The following is a 7,389-nucleotide window of genomic DNA, read 5'->3' on the forward strand; positions in this document are numbered from 1 at the left end:
GCAAGGCCGGCAAAGAGGCTCGAGTGTGCGGCTTACACGCATGTGTGTATTTGTGCGTTTATGTGTTTGTGGGGGATTTATATGCGTGTTTAGATGGGTTTACGTGCATTTACATGGAAGGTATGAATACGTTTGTTGTGTTTCTGTGTTGGGGTCGTGTGTATGTTTGTGTGGGTGTTTATATGTTTGTGTGAGTTTATGTGTGGGGGGGTTATGCTTATCTGAGGGGAGGGTAGTATGTATTTATGCACAATGTGTCTTTGTAGGATCCAGAACATAGTTTCGGACAAGTACTGCAAGGAGGCATTCTAAAATCTGCTCATGAACTTTGGCAAGTGTACCCCTCCTCAAAATGTGATTGTGAATTGTGGGGCAACCCACTGGACAGAGGGTGAAAAAGGAGATACCATACCAGGTCAGTGTTTTAAGGGGAAGAATCAAGGATGTGGGGGCAGGACATTAGAGAGGGAAGAGGGGTGTGAGACTGGACTGGAGTTTGGGGAGGATGGGCAAGAAGACAAGGCTAATGGCTCCAGGAGGGAGAGCCGAGTGGGCCCAGCAGTGGTGCCCGGAGGGTGAGGCAGGCCCAACTTCACACCCTGCCTCGCCATTCAGCTGTGTAGCCTCAGCCATGCTATTTAAACTCTCTATATTTCAGTTTCCTGATCTGAAAGTGGAGATAATGAAAGCACCTACTACGTAAGGTCCGTTGTGAGAATTCAATGAAGAAGGCATGCAAAGTCCCTGGGGTATGGGAAGTTCTCAGTTTCAGCCATTGCTATTATTGGAAGTGACTCCTGTGGTACGTCGGGCCAACCTAATTAGCACATGTGAGCTGCACCAGTGACTTCTAGTTGCACCCCAGGTCTACCTACTTGTCCTTTTCCTTCCCAATCCCCCTCTCAAAGCCTTCGGCCCCCAAATATACCCCCGCCCCCAGGAACTTCCACTTCCGCAGCTCCTAAATGGCTGGGACCTCTGGGCCCTTTGTCATCTTCTCCAAAAAAGTACAAAGGTTATCCATTTATAAACAAGAAGAAATCCAAAAGTGAAAATATAAAGGAATTAGGAATTTCCTCATCAATTGTTCAAGAGTAATTGTTTAAAAGTCAGAGGAATCAGAAGGAAAGTGGTAGTAAAGAAAAACAAAATTGATTAAAGCAGAAGGTAGGAAGGACCAGTCACCAACTTCGAACACAGTCATCTGAAGATGTTTTAAATACCACATCAGAGCTAAAGATAAAGGTTTTCTTTACAAAAGCTTTGGTTAAAAGTAGAAGCTAATTGTCACCTCACAGAAGGCGGGCTCTAACGACTCCAGCGTGACCCGGCCAGGGAGTGCAGCAAAGTTGCCAGGCCTGCAGCCGTGAGGCTGGACTTATTCATCAGGCAGAACCTACCTTGGCTGGGGGAGTGGAGGACCCCAGACTGCGAGGACCCCAGACTGCGCGGCAGAAAGAGGGGAAATGGCTGGGCGCAGGTCCCTGGACACAGGATCCGAAACCATGAAGGCAAGCAGGGTCGGACCCAGGAGGCCGACCAGCAGGCTCTGCAAAGCTCCTGGGGCAGGCAGCTGTCCAGAGCCAAGGTCTTGGCCTTTCGTTGCCAGAACCACCTCCAGGAGGCCGTCAGCCTCTGGGGTGTGGCTCCAAGCATTGTCTAGCAGAAAAAGCATGGCGTCTGATGACAGCAAGCAACAGTGTAAAACGGTGAGAACATTCTGGAAGAATATTCTGCTGAGTGCGGAGACCGTAAAATGTAGAAGAGGGCTCGCTCTCCTTTTTACACTTTATTGAAGACAACCGTCAGAAGCAGAACTGGATGTGTGTTCAAGTCTGAAAATCTACAGGGCAGAAAAAGAGAACCACAGCATCTTTTAGTGACTACAAACTAAACCTATATGGAATGAAGCCTGAAAGCAGGGGTGGGTAATGACCCCCAAAATTGGAGACAGGAGAGGTTTCAAAGTTAAACCTATGGCTATGCAAATATTTGAGAGGTATTTTCATTAAAACATCTTTTTTTCCCACCAATACCATGAATTATCTGCTATTGCTATATATAACCTACAGCAGAGTACAGGAGAGTCACCTAGGGTTGAAGGTTTAAGGCGCCGGGTATACCGTTTTCATGGGTGATAAATAAGGTTCTCTGATCCCCAGAGCTAAGAGAATGGAAATAATAGTAGCTAAAGCTAATTGAGAACTGGATATATTTACTCATTTAATCCTTGCAGTGATCTTATAAGGTAGGGACTATTCCCACACCCTTGACAGGTGAGTCCACTGAAGAGCCCAGAGATTAAGTGACAAGCCTAAGGTCACACAGCTGGTCAGGAGTAAAGTCTGGACTTGTCCCTAGGCAGGTTCCCCCACCTCCTTCCCTGGTAGCAAGGAAACGGAAGGTCGTCCAGGCGTCGGGGAGCCCGCCGGGAGCAGCTGCCCCAGCACAGGGAGCAGATCCCTGGAGGAGAGCCCAGCAGGGAAAGCGGCCCAGGAACAGACACCAGCTGGCAGAAAAGGGAGTTTCCCAGATCCTGGGAGCTTGTGCTTTTAATAAGCAAACTGTTTTAGGAAATGTAAACGTTAGCGGTGTGATTGTGAAAAAATTCTTAACATTTCTGAGCCTGAATGCTTTTATATGCAATAAGGGGAAAGTAACATGTGCCTCCTACTCAGTTTTTTACCAAATAAGTTTCACATGCAAAATAATACATGTGAAAATATTCTTAAAACTATATAGTAACTACATAACTATACACTGTAAGTAATATTGCTTGTACACATCTTTCTAAAGTGTGTTTTTCTGGCTTCTTGGAGTGTGCTGAGCATGACTTGACCTTTATGGATGAGTGGGGGTCATTGTGAGCCTTTGTGAGACTCTGGGCCTGGAACTGCTGAAGCTCCGTCCCTGGGGGTGCCGTGCTGCTAGGTTTGAGCGCCGTTTACCCTGCTCTAGGTGGCTCTGCTTGGATAGACTTTCTGTATGATTTCTCTGTCCCTTCCTGTGCAGTTCACTTGCCACTTCTGGCGGGTCTTTCCTCAGGCGAGCCTCCCGTCTAATGGGCTCCTTCTTGTTGTCTGTGGACTGAGGAACCAGACCACCGAGCCTGCAAGCAGTGTGGGTGGGGGCAGAGCTTCTCCAGCCATCCTCTGAGGTGGGGCACAGCAGAGGCGCGTAACTGACTTCAGTTAGAGAGGGCAGCTGGAACGCATGAGTTTACCTCAGTTCCTCTCCAAAACCCGCCAAAATGACAGTGGAGAGAGGTGGGTTTTTTAAAGCATACATCCACAAGATGAAGAAAACAGGAACGGAGAAAATAGCAGAATATTTTTGGAAGCCGGAAGATAGATGAACAAGCTCTAACAATTTAGAAGTCTGAAAAAAGCGGAATCGTAAACCAGCAGTGAGGAAGGCCAAGAACCCACCTGGATGCCTCTGAAGGCGGGGCTGAAGGTGGGTCCAAGGGAGGAGGAGTGGAAAGCTATTTTAGGAAACACCTGGAAAAAAGGCCGAGCAAGCCAGACCATTAAAAACAAAAACAAAAAATCTAGAGCCACAGACATCCCCCATCTCTCTTCAGCAGAGCACCCAGGCTGGGCTTTGGAGGGCAGACCCGCGTCCCAGTGAAACTCTCAGCTCCCCCTGTCTGTCAGGCTGAGGCTGCCGGTACAACGAGCCAGGAGCCCAGTGGAGAAGCAACGGTGTCACACGCAGATGGGGCTCCTGCAGCAGCGCTGCAGTCTCCGCCAGCCGTGAGGGGTCACTGCCAGGCTCTGAGGCAGGCCCTGGAAGAGGAGGCTGAGCGACGCAACCATCCATCACTCTGGAGTTTTTGTTCGATGTCTAGCTTCTCCATTAGATTGCAACACATTAAATATTTGTTCAAAAATTGTTAGCATTTAGTTAGCATTTACTGTGTGCCAGACACTACACTCAAAGGCTTTACCAGCCTTGTCTCGGGTGGTCCTCAGACAACTCTGTGAGGTGGCTAATCTGCCCATTTTACAGACGCAGAAGTACAGCCCAGATCCGGTCAAATATCGGATGCCAGGCAGACAGACTCCAAGGGCCTTGCTCCCCACCACTCTGTTTTATTGCCTCCCATGTGGTCTTTTTCATTTATTTATTTATTTTTTCCAGCTTTATTGAGATGTAATTGACAAATAAGATGTGTAAGTTCAGGGTGTACAATGCAATGACTTGATATATGTCTATATTATCCAATGATGACGATGATAAGGTTATCACTTCCCATAGTGTGTGTGTGTGTGTGTGTGTGTGTGTGTGGTGAGAACCCGAGATCTACTCTCGGCAACTGTCAAGTACACACCACAGAGGTGCTCGCTCAAGCTGCCATGCTGTGCATTCCGTCCCCAGGCCTGCCTCACCGCCCTCCATGGGCAGGCAGGCAAGGATGAATGCGAGGATGGAGGAAAAGGAAACTCTTGAGTGTTTGTTGCAGGTAGTAGACACGTGGGTCTTCTCACCCTGCTGTAATAGGGAAGAGGTAGGTGAGACCAGAGTGTCTTGCAAAGGGTGGCCAGTCAGCACAGCCATTCACCTGTAGGCCTCTTTGTGCGCCATCTACTGAAAAATTGTTGTAATAAATAGATGAGTCTATATCAGTGATGGAAACGGTGGTCTCTAGAATTGTGCAGTGCTCGACTTGCACAATTGCACATGGCAGCCTTGGCGGCAATGAGAAATGCTAATGGCATATTGATAGTGCTGGGCTGAATTAGTCTTTATCCATCTTCAGTGAAACACTGAAGTATCCCTCGGGATCAAGTCTTGAGTCTCCTTGTCTCTCATCCTTCTGTTTCCAGTCTCCAACATACTCTTTGCAAGCACCACATTTGCCTTTACACTCTCCATAATTTTTTTGTTCCATTCTTATTTTTTCTTTTCCTAATTTTTTGGGGGGTAGCACAGGGACTTTTTCTTTATCACACCTGTCACAGTCTGTGAGCCTATATTTTGGTCCTTCCCTCTGGCTAGTTGAGGGATCCATTATCAATCATGCCAATGTCCATGTCTTGCCACCTTCAAAGTGGGTTCTGAATCCAGACATGGCTTGGCCTCCACTGAGATTGTGCACACTTGGCCAGCACTTCTCTACCGCAGACACAGGAACAAGCCAGGCTCATGCTGGCCTCCAGGCCTTTGCAAGTGCACACTGAGCCTGGAAAAGCGTGTCCTTCCCCCTTCACCTAGCCAACTCCTACTTTCCAATCTCAGCTTGGACTTCTTTTAGTCTCAGAAGTCTTGACTCCCTCCCCCAGGACAAAAACCAGGTCAGCACCCTATTTTAGCACTTAACATACTATACTGAAATGTTCAGGTACCTGTGTGTCTCCAAGGAGGATGTGCCTTCTCCGACGGCAGAGACGGTCTTGTTCGCCAAGCACTGTGCCTGGCACGTTGTTACTACTCCACCAGTATGAGCTCAGTGGATGAATAAACGAGTGAAAGAAGTCACATAGTTTCCCTTACCTCTTCCGGCTTCAGTTCCTGTCACCAAGGGAGCGTGGGAACAGGGGACTCAACGCTGTCCATTGCCGGGTCTTTGTCACTCAGAGGTAAGTAGGTCTGTCGCTGAAGGGCATTGCCTTCTCCCTGTTCTGCATCTCTCTACCTCCTCTTTGGTCCCACAGGCTCCATCCCGGGCCTCCCACGCTCAGACTATCGAGGAGGGTCAAGCGAGGAGCACGAGCAGGAGAGTGAAGACTTAGAGAGAGGCGGAGAGAGGGGGGAGCTGCTGGAGAGAGCGAGGTTGAGAGGAGGAAGGGCTGGGGAGCAGAGGGCCGGGCTGAGCTCTGCGTCTCCTCTGCTCTGCCCTTTACCTACTGATGCCTTCCAGCTCTGTGGAGGACCTGTTGTTGTCCCTGTTGTATAAGATGTGGAAACTGAGGCTCCGAGGGTTCAATAACCAAACCATGTAGCCAGTTCTGGAGCTACCAAGAGGTGGGACCAGGTGAAAATGGCAGCCATAGCGGCTATCCGCTGAGCGTCCACCGTGGGCTCGGCGCTCGGCCAGAATCCTTCCATGTAATCCACATGGTAGCCTTAGGAGTTATGCTTCAGCCCCTTTGACAGATGAGGAACCTGAAGTTCAGAGAAGTTAATAAACTCCATCCAGGTCCCAGAGTAAGTGGCTGTGTTGGGCCCAGTGCACTAAACCTGTCCTTTGTTTGAAGCCTCCTGGGGAGAGAAAACTGAGGCATGAGAAACCAAGAGAGCACACGGAGGATCGTTGAGAGGGAGGAGGGCCTCTGGAGCACGGCCCACGGGGACCTTGATCTCCTTCCCCAAGAGGAGCCCAGAGGCGGAGTGCGGGCGTCCCATCCCTCCTGGAAGTGCCCCCCTCGTTTTCCACAGGGTGAGCAGGTAGACGATGCCATCACAGCCTCCTCACTGGACACTTTTCACCCCCTCCCCCGGGTTGCCCAGAGCCACAATTAGCCCCAGGCCACTTGCTCTCCAAAGGACCCTCTGACCAACCCTTCATCCACAGAGACTGGAGGAAGCCCCTGGAATGCTGGTCCCAGCCTGCAAGCCTCACTCCTTACAGTCACCTGGGAGACTGACAAGCCGCAAGACTCGGAGCCCCACCCCTGATCCATTAAATCAGAGTCCCTGGCCTTGGGCCTGGCGTACTAGTATTTTCTACAGCTTCCCTGGTGATTCTGTGCAGCCAGGGCTGAAACCCACTGCAACTGAAGAGAAAGGTGTGCGTGAAAAAGTTAAATAGCAATAGATGGCATTATCTACACACGTAATAAGACCCAAATTCCTCGGGAGCCGGGGAAGGGCCTTGGCGACTGCATCATAAGGAGGCAAGCTCTGCCGTGACCTGAGCAGCTTTCCGAGGAAGGAGGAAGGAGCCCTCAGATGAGGCACAGGGTCTGTGGCAGCTGACCGGACAGGGCGGGCACAGGCAAGCCAAGCAGAGGTCCCAGGATCGACGTTTGTTCTGGAGTGTATTTAAACGTTGCCTGATGGTGTAGAACTGTTGAGAAGAGAGAAGTAGGGTGAGAACAGGAGAAGCCCTCCCTCTCCTCTGCCCTCGGGGATCCATCCTCCTCCCCCAAACGCATTCAGATTTCCTCTGCCTGCCTCCAGACCCAGCTCCATGCCCACCTCCAGGCCCAGCTCCAGACCCAGCTCCATGCCCAGCTCCAGGCCCAGCTCCAGACCCAGCTCCATGCCCACCTCCAGACCCAGCTCCATGCCCAGCTCCAGACCCACTTCCATGCCCACCTCCAGACCCAGCTCCATGCCCACCTCCAGACCAAGCTCCATGCCCAGCTCCAGACCCACCTCCATGCCCACCTCCAGACCCAGCTCCATGCGCAGCTCTAGACCCACCTCCTTGCCCACCTCCAG

The 7,389-nt window shown here is 50.6% G+C and overlaps 1 long non-coding RNA gene across 1 annotated transcript; it reads left to right on the forward strand.

Moving 5' to 3' along the window:
• Window position 1: 1 nt before the first annotated feature.
• LOC124248647 (uncharacterized) lies at window positions 2–2,333 on the forward strand. The gene is made up of 3 exons (XR_006891109.1): window positions 2–42; window positions 267–415; window positions 659–2,333. It is a non-coding gene; the product is annotated as an uncharacterized LOC124248647 (long non-coding RNA).
• The last annotated feature ends 5,056 nt before the right edge of the window (window positions 2,334–7,389 follow it).

This window comes from Equus quagga, chromosome 1 (assembly GCF_021613505.1).
Source record: "Equus quagga isolate Etosha38 chromosome 1, UCLA_HA_Equagga_1.0, whole genome shotgun sequence".
Classification (NCBI taxonomy): Eukaryota; Metazoa; Chordata; class Mammalia; order Perissodactyla; family Equidae; genus Equus; species Equus quagga.